The sequence below is a fragment of the Epinephelus lanceolatus genome, chromosome 20, assembly GCF_041903045.1.
Source record: "Epinephelus lanceolatus isolate andai-2023 chromosome 20, ASM4190304v1, whole genome shotgun sequence".
NCBI classification, from domain to species: Eukaryota; Metazoa; Chordata; class Actinopteri; order Perciformes; family Serranidae; genus Epinephelus; species Epinephelus lanceolatus.
In genome coordinates, this window is record NC_135753.1 from 29,632,482 (window position 1) to 29,647,573 (window position 15,092).

A 15,092-nucleotide genomic window follows, 5' to 3' on the forward strand; every position below is an offset into this window, starting at 1 on the left:
ACTCTCTGCGGCGCTTTTCCTCCTTAATATATTTCTCCCCAACGATGGTAGCAGTAGCACCGAATCCCATTCTGTGCATTCAGCCTCTCTTCTCGCCCGCTCAGCATCAAACACATGGAGTTCCTCATCTGTATGCTCCGGCTCAAACAGGTATGGCTCTGGGTCTGTGTCCGCTACAAGAAACTCTTCAAAATCGCCTTCAAAGTTGGCCATTGCAGCTACTATAGTCCGGAGATATTGCTAGGCTAAATAAACAGCTGAGCTCTGTTTACCGGCTACGCTGTCAGTCAGTGTGCGGGCTGGAGATTGGTGGAGCAGAGAGGGGAGGGGGGTCCCCACTTGCAATGGTAAACGAGTATGTGTGTATGAAGTGTGTCTGTTGCGCTAGAAGAGTCAGAGTTTGGGACGGAGTCTTTTACCCTCTGGAGTGTTACCGGAGTTTTTGGAGTGCTCAAATAAACTGGCCTTTTTCCCAAATGCTCCTCTGGTCTCCTGCTCGTGAGGGATTCATTACAATATCGTAACATGGTTTAGATTTCTAAATAAACATTCACCTCATCGCTAGATACACCTACTCCTGAAAAACTCGTGCGCAAGGCTTTTTGTCCCTACAAGGCCACCGTCATTTACCCAACTGGAGGGGTGAGCGAGTGAGCCCTGCACTCTAGAATTTGACCACTGATGTCACTGTTTTCAACCCATTTTACACACTGGCCCTTTAACTGAGACTGTTATCTTGGGTAACTAGGTCATGATTTCTGAAAATTGCTCTCGAGTTTTGCTAATGTATTTTTTGGCGCTTTGAGCACCACAAACCGAGTGCCATCTACTTCCATTATATTCAGTAGAAGGCAGACATCTCTACGACCGATATCTCCAACACTCTGCAACTTACAACTAAACAACTCAGACTGATAAATAGCACTATAGGTAAAAGGTTAAATATGGAGTTTTGATTTAGGGGTGAACTGTTCCTTTAACTTGCCAAATTTTTACGCTTTTGTGATGATTGAACACTGTCAGAATAGTGTGCAAACATTCAAGACAGCATGAATTACTGGTTGTTGGCTGATTCAATCATTTTATATTTAACCCAGCAGTACTGAAAGTCAGGCCAGCTGGCCAATCACCTGCAAGGATCAAAACACAATCAAGCAGCAATGGAGTGCAGCTGTGTGTGTGACATTACTTCAAAGATAAACCAGAAGAAACCACAGTACCAGAGAAGAGTTAAATACTGAGTAAGTTCTTTTGTTAGCTGCCTCTGTTTTCAAATGATCATTTTACAGCAATGCAATAATATGTAATGTTCTCTGTTTGGCTAAACTCTCTAGTGTAAAATTAGCTAACCGCTAACAGCTAGCTTACTGTAGTTAGCAAAGCTAGCTTTCACGGCTAGTGTTTGGTTGTGTACTGTAATGGCTAGCTTATTTTACACATTTATCACAGAGGGTTGCTTCAGTTGGACAAATATGTCCACACATAGATAAATAAACCATACTAGCTAAAAGAGTTGAGATAATAATAACAAAAAAAATTATAAAGCGCTGTCTATTTTGGTGATGTGTAGCTAGCTACTAGCATTGTGTTTCAGGGAGTCATTTGATTCAGTCGTTATGCTAAAAAGTAGCAAAATATACCGTAAAATCAGATTTATTTCCTTACACCTTACAATATATTAAAGCTGCTTCAAGTCAGTTTTGTTTTCCATGTACCTGCAACACATACCAAAGCTTTAATGTGTTATGAGGAAACAAACTAGCTTAATTTTGTCTGCTAATAATGGGTAAAGTACTACAAAATGCTGCTGAAATATTTTGTCTAATCACTCAATGTTTGCACTGAACCCCTCCTCCCTCTCCATTCTTCCAACATGCTTTTCCGCAGCATACCTGAACACCAAGGGTCTGTACTGGAAGCTCGCCTTGGGGGGCTGTGTTGGATAACTTGCTTGAGCCTGACGGAGTAAAAGAAGGTACAAGCAGTACAGAACAGGCAGATGTAGCTGGCGGTGAGCGCTACATGACTCATTATGAGCTATGTTGTGACCTCTTCACTAAACCCCCTTAGTGATCAAAGGTCAAACGGGGCAGCTGTTCACAGTACGCTTTTTCAATCAGTCCCCTGACAGCGAGTTAATGAATTTGCTGTCCAAAAACTGTGCTGATTACACAGTCAGGGATTTAAATCACATTATCTTTTGGTTTATAAGCCAAGGTGCTCAAAGCTGAGACGATAATTGAAAGTCTCATTAAATTGAACGGATTATCATCTACATATATTGTTGACAGCTGAAGTAAATCAGAATTTTTAGCCACTTTGGTTTAAACTAAAATATCTCAAAAACTGTTGGATGGAATACCATAATATTTGGTACAGATATCCATAGCGTTCTGTAGTTTAATCCTAACAATATTGGTGATGGCCTAACTTTTCTTCTATCAGCAACATGAGCTTGACATTTGGGGTTTTGAGTGAAATATCAACAACTATCACGGGGATTGCCATAAAATTAGGTACACACATTCATGTCTCCTTCAGGATAAACTTTACAAGTACTAACTTTGGTGGTCCCTGAACTTCTCATCTAGCGCTAACATTTTAATTTGTGCAACACTTTGTCTTCTGATCAAATACCTGCTAAATTAATGACATTCCCATCAGCCTCACTTGTACTTTAAGTTTAGTGATAGTAGCAAATATTAGCATGCTAACATGCTAAGGTAAGATGGCAAACATGTACAGTGCATGCTGACGTTAGCATTTAGCCCAAAGCACTACTGTGCTTAAGTAGGCTACAGGCTCACAGAGCGACTTGTATGACTGTAAACTTTTAGTCTTAGTGGTTTGCATATACATATGACAGGTTTTACATTTTTGATACATACATACATTGTGCTAAAATGCTCTTACTCAGGAAAGGGACAGACACAGTATGTTCCATGTATCCTGTGCATATGTTGAGTTTTCTGGTGCGAGTTATGGATGGGCATGTCTCAGATCAACAGTTTCCTTGAATATGATTAACTCTTAAACACAGATCATACTGTCAAAACATGATGTAGGAATACAGCATGTAGAGAGGGACAGTAGCAAGAGTTGGTTATGTGAGTAAACTGTTTTGGTTTTACAGTTAACAAGGTAGATGTGGAAATCACTTTGAATTGCTCTCATACAGTAGACTGTTTAACAAGTGATTCCTCCACACTGTCCATGCCTTCATGCAGTATAGGAAAGTCCTTTACTATTCATTTGTCAAAGCTTTTCTGCAGCCAGAACACTTTACACCACTAACCTTTTTTCCAAAGTATGTTGTAGATGTTAAAAACAACATAGTTGAACCTATATTTTTTTCCTCTCTTCCAGGCTGCCACTGGTTGCAAGTCATGAATGCGTGGTATGAGCACCAACTTGCTGAAACATGTGACCCATCTGACATACAGTAGGTGATGCATCACAGTGAACACTCCGTCACTTTTACTTTTTGTCAAAAATCTCTCATCACTGCATGGAAATGTTTGGTGCGTTCACATGTTTCTGGGACATCCCAGACTCTGGAGTCAGCTGCGAAACAACAACCTTTGTAATTGAATATTAAATTTCTTTTTCTTTAAAAACAAGTAGAGTTACTCAAAGTAAGTCATTCTTTTATTTTAGGTTCTGCCTTTGAGCACGTTTTGTGGCACATCTTAGCTCTTAACAAATAATAGGGCCATCAAGGTTGAGAGTATATGGTTCTGTATGTGACATTTAGAGCATTAATATAGCAGCAAATCTCTATTTGCTATGTACAGATATAGTGGGGTAATGGTGTCCTGAGCAGAAAATGAAGCCCAGTACCTCTTTCTCTTCCAGCCTCCTGTGTATGTTAGTGTATGTGTGTATCCCACCGGCTAGCTCATCGTTGCCACTTTGCACTGCGCTTATATGGTGGTTACTGCTGATATCAGGACGGCGTTGTCGCAGAAGGATAGCGTCTACCCTCCGGTTCCCCTCAGTTAACACTGTTTAGCTCTGTCAGCAGAATTAGCAGAATTAGCCCTGTTAGCTGCTAGCTGTCGGCTCAGCAACCCTCACGTTAACCGTCACGTATACTATCTTATACAAGCAATAACTACTTGCAGTGTGTAGTCGTGTCTTTAGTTCAGTACATACTGCTACCTTATTCTTCTCAGTTTTCTAACACTGTGCATTTTTTTGCTTATTACAATACCAAAATAATGCAAGTTATATATATGTGTGTATATAAAGTATATACTGGGCAAGCAGGCTGTTATACAGGGACATAATGGCTCTACTCTGCACGTCCACACTTTTGCAAATAGAAGCATCTGAGTGCAACCCAGCATTATATGTTTGGCTACGTTTAAAAATACAGTTGTTTAAACTAGTGCTTCTCTTTTTAGTTTGGACAAAATCTGTCAAAAAAGTTTTGGAGCCGCTTTAGAGCCATAGGAAACTGAGTGGTGACACTGACTCAGTTCCATAGATCAGCAAATAGGATAAAGTATATGGAGTGAAACAGCAAAAATGACTGGAACGGTTGTGTCAGGGCACAGAAACAAGGACTGTAATGAGATTATAAAAACCCCTTGATACTAGTCATATGCTCCGTTACAATGACAGACAGACTTGCATCAAACATTCATCCAAACTCCACCACATCAAATGCCTACAGTAGCACACACACCCTGTCATTTTGTAATATGAATAGTGACATACAGTTTACCACCTACAATGCATCACTCAGCCAGCCTGTGAACCCTGCCCTATTGGCTTCCATTTAGAGGCCACAGCATTTCAGTGCCGCCCCTGTGGGTGCACACTGCATGCTGTTACAGGGCAGTTCTCAACAACTCAGTTACAGGGTGGGAGGGAGACACAGGGACATATGAAAAGGAGCTCTGTGAGTCGGGCTCGACTTCCACTGCCCACAGAGCAAACCAGGAAATGTGAGAAAGAAGATTTTAGTCAGTGCCGGCTAAAAAGAGCAAACCTCTGCTCTATATTGGTAACACGTGTGTAGCTGAGGCACATTATGGGTGTCTTATAACTGCATTATAGCAAGATTCAGTGTGTAAAAATATGACACTTTACAGGTTACATGCTGTATTTGTCACCTGGCCTTGCGTTTAGTGTAATAGGGTGGTTACTCCAGTGTGAAGTTTAGAGGTTTCAAGTGAGAGGAACACTTTATATATTAAAACCCTGGGGTGGGGGAGCCCTTCTGTGCCGAGTTTGCATGCTCTCCCCCTGTCAGCGTGGGTTTTCTCCCGGTACTTCAGACATAACTGACTCTAAATTGTCTGTAGGTATGAATGTGAGCGCAAATGGTTGTCCGACTCCATGTCAGCCCTGTGATTGTCTGGCAGCCTGTCCAGGGTGTACCCTATGGAAAATTAATGAATGAAGGATAATATAAAGCTAAATCATTGTCAAACCATACTCAGTGGGTTCTGAGATTGCATTTTGGCCCATGTGCTCCGCCTCTTTACATGTACTGTTTACCTGCAGCTCAAACTTGATTGGTCAATGCTACTCGGACTACAAATAGACTACAAACAGAAACCAGAATGCCTCTGATATCAAAGTCTTGCTCTGTTACCTACAGATTAACAGAGTTCACTGCTGTTTCTTGTCAAATGTGAAATGCTTAAGCCCAGTTTTTGCTTTAACTGTAAAACTGCCTGTGCAGGAGTCATGATAGATGGCTCTGTCACTTACCCATCAAGAGGCTTCATGCTTTACCAATGTGCTACACTACCAATACACATGCGCACGCACACACACACACGCACACAAAGACCTAGTGCTATTTGAGGCCACCCACCCTCACTTCACAGTGGCCCCTCTATCTTCCCATTCAGCCAGGGAGATTCCCGACTTTCTTCACCTCAGTAGCAGTCGACAGCCCACCATCTGTCCACCTCAGCTCATTTCGCCAGGAGCTTTACCAAACTTCTCCTCTGTGCCCAACTTTACCAAATCAGTTTCATAGCATAGACCTCTAACTTTCACCTTACCAACTGTAATTAGGATGGTGCAACAGAGGGTGTAGAGTATATTTGCTGCAGAATATACCTGCTGCTTTTTTTTTTTTTTTTTCACAGCTGCAGCCTCACACCAGCCTCACATACCAAGGTCATGCAACTCTTCTGACTCTACATTTTCCTCCCGAGGGCTCACTGGAGATCCGCCCCGACCAGGTGGTGCAAACATACAGCTTTACCTTTAGCGCTCTCTGATTGGCTAAGAGCGGAGCTGTGCTGTAGGTGATAAATTGTTCCATTAAGGGATGGAAATTGGTGTAGCAGTCAAACTGCCAGTGAAGCCATCATATAGAGTTATTGTGCTGTGCTTCACGGTAACTTTGTGAACTTTCAAAAGCCCTATCAGCTTCACAAATTTTTTTATGGTATGGCTGAAAATTGCCATGTAAATTTTTTTTTACTGTGAGGTTTATGAGCACAAAGTGGAGAGGAGTAAACGAGGTAAAAAGGGGCAAAAAAGTATTAAATGCACAACCAAAAATGTAGATAGACTTTTCCTCCTGTTTTCTAAGACAAGCTCACCTTAGATCTGGCTGCCAACTATTATTATTCCAACATGTGGCATACGGTGCCTCATACAGCATAAATAAACAGTCATTATCAAGTCGTCTCACATAGGAACAGCACAGCAGCCCCTGAAATTATACTTTTATCAGCTAAAGCCATCACTTTAAATGCCTCTCAGCTACAGTGTGCTCAGACAAAATGACATTCCTGACTTTCGGAGACATATAAAGGGCTTGTTGCATGTCTGGCTGCAAGATTGCTGCTTCCTTTCTCTGATGTACTGTAGAATCAGGCTGCTTCCCATTACAAACACCTGTAGCCCAGGCTAGGCTGACTTCAGTTCATGATAAAGGTTTGTACCCGCCACGGATCATGCCGACGTCAAAAGATGCCTTTTTTGGTTGGTTTCTGACGGTCACTGCCCAAGTGCCAGATTTTGACGACTTCAGAGTGAGACAGGGCTCTTAATTCAAGGTCCGCACAGTATGAGACATCTAGTGTCATACTTGTGTTTGGCCATGTAGTCAAGCTAGTTAGCTGTCTTTGTTAAGTACCTATCCGTTAGTCACTCACTTTACAGCAGGAAACAGCACTTCAAAGTAAAAGCTCTGTGCCCAAAATTCACTGTACTTAAAGATAAAGCGTGCTTTTTACAAACTTCATGTTTCTGAGTCACTTGAGGTCCATTCAGAATGGACCTGTGACCCACTTTTGGACCGCGACCCACTAGTTGGAAACCAGTACATGTTCTATATTCACAAATTGCAGTACAATAAATAACTGTTGTATGACGTGACGTGCAAATGGAAGTGGCTGTGTATTAAGAATGACAGTGTGACTTTGCAAGCGAGTTAGATCCTTCTACTCTGCTCAAAGTCTGCAGCTGATGCATAGGTCTGCTCATGTCATATTTCTGTATGTTTATTTAAATACAATGAACGAGAAGAACCTACACCGAAACCACCTCCATATAACTGTATATCTTGGGCCTGTCTGTGCCGTTTCCAAATGGAGGCAGCATTTAGCCACATGTTAATTTTGGTGTGCTACATGGTAAACCACACTGAAAATACACGGTTGTCACTGTCAGGGCGCTGTGTATGACAACAAATGGTCATTTCAATGGCAAAAATATATCCCAAAACACCAAACCCCATGGCATACTGTAGGAGCCTTCAAACAAATGAAGCACTGGCTTTCCACAGATTACCTCAAATTACCCCAAATCTGGTGAGGCGTCTAATAAAAGTAATTCAGTCCCATGATGACTAAACTTACTAATTGATACAAGATTATGAAGTGTATTTATCCTCATGAAATACATGAAATACTGTGGTAGCCAAAAATAATGTTAGTGAAGTGAGGGGAACTTTTTCTTGCTCGTGCGAGACAGAGGACCAGAGTGAGTGCGGAGAAAGAGCTCTTTATACTCTCCTCTGTGCAGTGTGTAAACAGTGACAGACAGTGGCGGGTGGTTGGCTTGAGTGTGCCTGTGAAAAGTGCTTGTGTTTCGATACCATGCCAGTTAAAACTCGTGTGCAAGTAAAATAACTATTCTCATTTTAACATTTATGCAGTACTTAAACATATCTAACAGGATGCATTTAAAATAAAGATCAGATTTTGAATTCATGTCTCTCAAAGGTCCTGTTTTCTTCCAAAAATGTCACAGGCCTCCCTAGGTCATGTGTTGTACTTGGGCTTTGCTGAATGGCTACCCTAAATATTCTGTCAACAACTAGTCTAGCATAACCAGAGCTATTACCACACTTTGTTTAGCACTGTGCTAGTGCTGGAGAAAGGTCTGGCTGAGCTCATCAAAATTCTTCACTAAGGAATTAAAAAAATGCTCTGGGTTTTTTGTATTTCTTTAAACCAATCACAATCATCTCAGGTGTTGCCGAGCCCATACAGCGACATTGCCCTTGCAAAACCAGTTCAGACCAAAGATTTGAGACAAGACAAGTTGAAACTTAAAACGACTTGCATTGTGCCAGTTTGGGATGTTCTGATACCTACCAAATTACACCAATGTGACTAGACGAGACAGCCCCCATAGCAACGACTCTGTGTACTTCTATTCTAACCTCTGTCTTTATGAGCTTTCTTTGTATCTGGATGTCAAATTGAATCAGGGCAGTGATAGTGAGACAGTTGCTACAGGTGAGTTTCTACTTGTGATGAAACAGTGAAAACATAAGCCACAATAATATAAAGAAACAGCGCTGATTAATCAATCAGTGCTTTTTTTATTTTAGTCAGATTTAAGGCTTGTGTCATACAGATTCAGCTGTTCTCAATTGATGAGCTGATCCTCTCTTTCCTACATCCAAACTCTGCCATTTTGACCAGCTGACAGTTTGTGACTGACTTGACCAGCTGACTTTGCTACAAGCTGATTGGCTGTTAAAACAGGTGTCTTCCGTTTTAAAACCAACCACTGGCAACTGATGACAACATCAGTCAGCTTAAGTCAAGCTGAGATGGGCCAGTTCGCACCGCTGCAACTTTCTCCTGCAATGTTCTGAAATGGTTTTGTCCCATTGTAAATCTTTGGTCTAAAACCAGGCTGAAAGTTTGGTCTGAAACAGGTGGTCAATGAAAGACGTACACAGTCTGCATCCTATGAGTCAGATTAGTCAGCATCTGTTTGCTGTAGGAACCCCACCCATGATTTGCATTTTTTCCCTTACTTTAGTGAATTTCCAAACAGCACCAGCAGCTTGCGAAGTTGTCATTTCACTGGTTTTGAGTATGTATTACGAAATGCTAATGATATTGATTTAACCTGTTGTACACCAACAACACAACATCACAATTGTACTTGTCCACTTGTTAAACAAATAATATCTAATTTGACCCATTCAGTTATTCAGCCTCTTATTAGGTCCATCTTCACTGATTAGTTCTTTGAACACAGTATTCCAATGTACTTGACTTTTACTCACCTGGTTTCATTCCTGACCTGGTTATATGTATATAGACAACATGTCACATTGAACTGGTAACTGAGTGCAAAGGTTTTTCATTCACAAAGAAGGCTACATGCAGTCTGAAGCCGGTGATTTTTTCATGAGGTGTCTTTGTATTCAGGAAATGATTGTTGTATAAAAGGCTGGTGGCTGTAGTACTTATGACTCTTTCTCCTCTGGAGCAAAGGAGGAAGTTGTGTGATGTTATTGTGGAGTCACAAAATCCACAGAGGGAAGAGGTTGGGGTGGATAGGTTGGTCAACAAAATGACATGATTATTGTTATCATGATGAACATCCCTTTACCTTAACAAAGGAGTAACTGTAACCCAAACCACAGTGTTTTTCTAACCTTAACCAACTACTTATTTTAACCCCAAACCATGGTTTTTCCCTAACTCTAAACAAGTTTGGTTTTTGCCTAAACCTAACCAAACCTTAATCACTGCGGTGTATATTGTTCCGTCGATTGTGGCATCAGACAGAAAATGCTGACACGTAGTACATGCTGTTTTGGAGGGCATGGATCAACACAGGATATTGTTGTTTAATTTGGAGGACTTGTCTGTGACATTGGTCTTCATCTATCAAACAAAAGTACAAACCAGCGCAGATCAGTAAAGAAATCATCTTACGATAGGGTTTGTGCATGATTCATGAAACGTTCTTATCTCGCCAATCACAGTGTGGGAATGAGAAGGCGTTGATAAATGTGGCCACTGAAAACAACTGTCATTTACAAATCACGCCCTAATATATTCTTGGTTTAGAGGCCTCATAAATAAGTAAAATACAGCCAAGAAGAGAAACTTCTCTGAGCTAGAAATGGAATCGCTGATGTCCCAGATCCAATTTTGTGAGGTGGACCTATTTTGCAGCTTAAAAAGTGGGATCAAAGGAAGTCTGCAAAATGCAGTCTGGAAAGAAATCACCGCTGAAGATCAGCAGCGTTGCAGTGGACAGTTGAATTCCAGCTGAAGTTGGAATATTTAATTTATACATCCATGATATGTACCAACCTCTAGCATCTATCTATCTATCTATCTATCTATCTATGTTGATGACATTATCCTATATATTATATAATACTGATATTTTATAGTACTCATAGGGAGAGACACAGACATACCACCTGTGTCTGAGCAGGACAATGGTAAAAATGTAATTGCTGATGCCAATAGCATTTAACTAATGGTACTGTGGCGGCGTTTAATTATTTCTTTTTAATAATGTTTTGATGATAAATGATTAGACCTGCATTGGCTTGTCATATTTCAAAAAAATTAGAGCCGGGCACTACTGCTATTCTCCCTGTGGTCGAAAATCTAATATTTCTCATAGGCTATACATTTTTAAGTGATCAATATGTGGCTGCAAATACTCAGAACATATTCTGACTGGCATCTAATAACTATTCTCCATCTTGTGTCCATGATGACTCAAACCTGGACACGAGTACAGTACTGATGTTAGATTTGATTGTAGCTCCATGTTGATAGATTCGGAACTTTGTGTAGAAATAACCGTATGACTTATTTCTGTTGTCTGTTCATTTCATAAATGAGGGCCAATGTGTCTTTTCTAAATCTTACATGGATTGTACATAGCCATGATTCTGTTCCAAAATTGAACCTAACCACTAGTGCTGCTAATTTATAAAGTACCATACAAACCATTGTATGTGCATAACTTTTAGTAAGAAATCAATGGTTGTATGAGGATAAATTGAATGGTATCAAATGAACAAACAGAGCAGTCCCTTTCTTTGCTTCATCTCATTTCAGATGGCCCTCCAGTCCTCTGTGTATACCTTAATCTTGTCTTCCCATCAGTCATGCCCAGGAAACATTCAAAGGGAGGTGACCATTTGGCAGTAGCTGTCACATAAGTGTCCCCACTAATCTCAACTAAATCTAGACAGCACAATGCTCACTTAAACAAAAGATAGTGCAGTTGTCTTTGCAACAGTTTGTAAGCATGTGTAACACTAATTTAAAACGAAATGCAACAGGAAGGATAAGCAACCCTGTCGCAAAAGTGGCAACAGCACTACACTAAAACTCTGGTGCAGTTCAAATCCTGACACACAGCAACTTCTTTCTTACTGTAGGATTTACAGCACAAGCTACTTTACAGTGTCACTAATTGTAACAGCTATAGCAGTAAGGGAGTAGACTGCATTGCCAGAGAGATTATTCATCACTTGTCTGGTAGCAGTTAGTTGGCTTTGTTATCTGTTGGTTTTAGGGCCATCTCATTAGTGGACACAGTAACAATTTTGGACAAAGGCTGATTGTCATTATAGTCGCAGCTGATAACAATTACATGCACATGCTGGCAGTAGTCGTGGGAGAATATGTGAGGCAGACTATATGTTTTAGACACAGATTTGAGATTTTTAGAAAAATAAATGATCAATGGCCACAACTTAACAGTTCAAACTTGATTGCCACAAAGCTGAAGTTCTGGAACTGTTAAAATCTATCTTGTAAAATAAAAATTGATTAGTTTAATGGGTCAGAATGCTCAGTACATTGCTGTGACACTTTGAATTGTACATTAAATTCATACAGCAATCTGTTATCAAGATTATTTATATCATTAATCCATATAACCCTATTATTTTGCATGCTGCTAATGAGGCAGCAACTGTTGTTGTGAAGCTATAACTGCTGCACTGCTAAGAGTACTGCAGCTGCTTTATCTACTCAGCTAACGCTGCAGAATAGCTGTTGTTTCACCCAATAGATTACACCTGAAAGCTTCCTAATGCTGTGTATTGTTGTTGTCTGGTCTCAATGCATCTCTAACAGAGGAATTGTGGTTTATGTGGTGTTATCTGGTGGCAAGTGCACTGGCAGCATTTCTTGAATGAATGGGAAATGTGACTGGCTCCTTGTTCAGATTCCTCCCATCTGACAGGAAATCAAATAAGCAAACTTGAAATCATTTGCACACTTCACCATCCCTGCGGCTACCATCTGCTGCTGTCACCGCAGCATCTTTCAGTTGCATCACCCACTGCTGACTGCCACGCCACTTACTAACTTCTTCACTTCTTTTGAAGCGCTCACCTGACTGTCAAAAGCAAGGGCTGTTTTTTCATTAATTGAAATAATATCGTGTGAAACAAAATGTAAAGAGATATTTAGGCCTATTTGGACCTCCACAAGAACTAATGAAACACACTGGAGCCCACTTTGGGAATGACTGCCCCTGCTCCCTGAACCATGAGAAGACGAAATGTAGCATGAAACCTCCTCTGCCCAGACACCGATTCGTCCCAGAGAAATGGCTCGGCTGCTTTTTGCCACCAGCCATCCAGGAGGAGCATCTGATACTGTTTGGCAGGAAACAGGCTGAGTCTGGCTGACTGGGAAGGACGAGCTGGCTGACAGACAGAGCCTGGTCAGGATCCATGCCTTCACTGGAGTGAGCCAAGAGATACAAGGAGCTGACTGTCTTCTGCACTGACCCCTGTTTCTCAAAGGCCATTAGATGAGGAACCCTGAAATCCTTCATCCCCCTTCAATCACTTTTTAGGACTGACCTAAAATGCTTTTTGGTCAACTTGCCTTATTGTGTCTCGTTTCTGGTTATTAATAGTCATTTGCACAAACTCTTAAAACAGGGGAAACCACCGGGACCAAGTTAAGTTATCTTACATGGTTGGCAGATGATTACTCTTGTTCTCAGTGCAGGAATAATAAAATTAGCAAATAAAATGAATTGTTAACACTTGTTGCAGTTAGTTTTATTGATTAACATGTTGCTCTTGCATTAAAGGAATGGTGTGTAGGGCTCAGTGGCATCTAGTGGTGAAGAGTGCACATTGCAACCAGCTGAAACTTCTCCCATGTGTGAACTCCCAGTTAGGATTTCTTCAGTGTTCATTGTTCAGAAGGTCTTTACTGGGGGCCAGATTATCCACAGAGCTCTCTTCCTCTCTAAAACAAACAGACCACGTTATTTAAACAGGTTAAAATGCTAAATATATGTTACAAATCAGAGTTTCTCTGATGCTGATCTGATAGTTACAGACAGGCTGCTAGCCCGGCACGTGCTAATGTGTGCGCACACCGTCTTTATGTCTCCCTGCTGGTGATTGCTGTGACTGAAGGCATTATGTTTTCAGGTTGTCCATCCATATGCCTGTCCCATTCTTGTAAATGCAATATCATAAAAATGCTTTGAAGGAATTTCTTCAAATTTGGCACAACCGTCCACCTGGACTCAACGATGGATTAGATTAGATTTTGGTGGTCTAATGCCAAGGTCACCATTCATGTGCGTCCATCTCAATCTTGTGAACGCAATATTTTGAGAACACCTTGGGGTAGTTTCTTCAAAGTTGGCACAAACATTCACTTAAGTTAAGGATGAAATGATAAGAATTTGATGGTACTGAATTGATGACTCTAATCTAGGGTGCCCTCCTTGACACTGTGCTGATTGTATAGATCTAGGGGTAGAATGTGTAGAAATTCATGTTTTCACAGACATGGCTGTAAACAGTGCAACTTTACTGGTTTGCAGTGGCATACTAACTGCAAGGCTGTAATTTAAACTGGTAAAAACACAGAATGAAAGTAGTTTCACATAAAAAATCTGTATTTTTATGACGCTATTTGGCTGAAGGAAAAATGTTAAAACGTGAATGGCACTATAGAGAACTAGTGTTTGGTTTGTTCATACTGGGCTACTGTGGAAACATGGCAGTGCAACATTGCTGACTGTGTAAGGGGACCCGCTCCTTATGTAGATATAAATGGCTTATTTTACGGTAACGAAAACAAAACAGTTCTTATATTTAGGTGATTATACACTGAAGTTATCCTATAGTTACAGAACGTAATATTTTGTATTCCATTTCTGCCAGTATACCCTCCTAAATCCTACGCACTGAACCTTTAACCCTTACATGAGATACAACTTTGTATATCCCTGATAGTTCATGAGGCACATGAATTATTTTATACTTTTTCATGCATGTAGTCACAAATTAAAACTGTACTCAGAAATGATCCACAATTTTTAACATTGTTGATATTGTCCAAGTTAATTACGTGCTTAAATGATTGACAAATAAAAGGAAAAAACAACCTAAGTAAAGTTTCCAGACACTTACGAGTCACTGGAACCATTTGAATGCACCATGACATAAATTCAACAAGTCTCTGAAACTAAACTAGAGGGTTGAAGACCCATCTTCCAAAATACATTTCTTCAGTTGGTGTTTTGATGATGGTGGTGGAAACCACTGTCTTGTGTTGTTCAAAATCTGCCAGAGTTGTTCATCTAGGTTGTGATCTGGGGTTAGATATATTGAACTCTGTAGATTCACAACTAAAAATGTATGTATGCACAGAGACAGAAATGCACATACGTATTATTATTTGTCAGCTTTATAAAGCCACATGTGTGCCTGATTGTTTGATGGAACTGGGTGCACGCGCACAAGCCTCACTTCCACTCACACAGTTCGCTATAAATGAATGTAGACATCATTGAATATCGAAAACTGTGATCGCTCCGCCACTCACCTGTACAATCCGGCAACATGA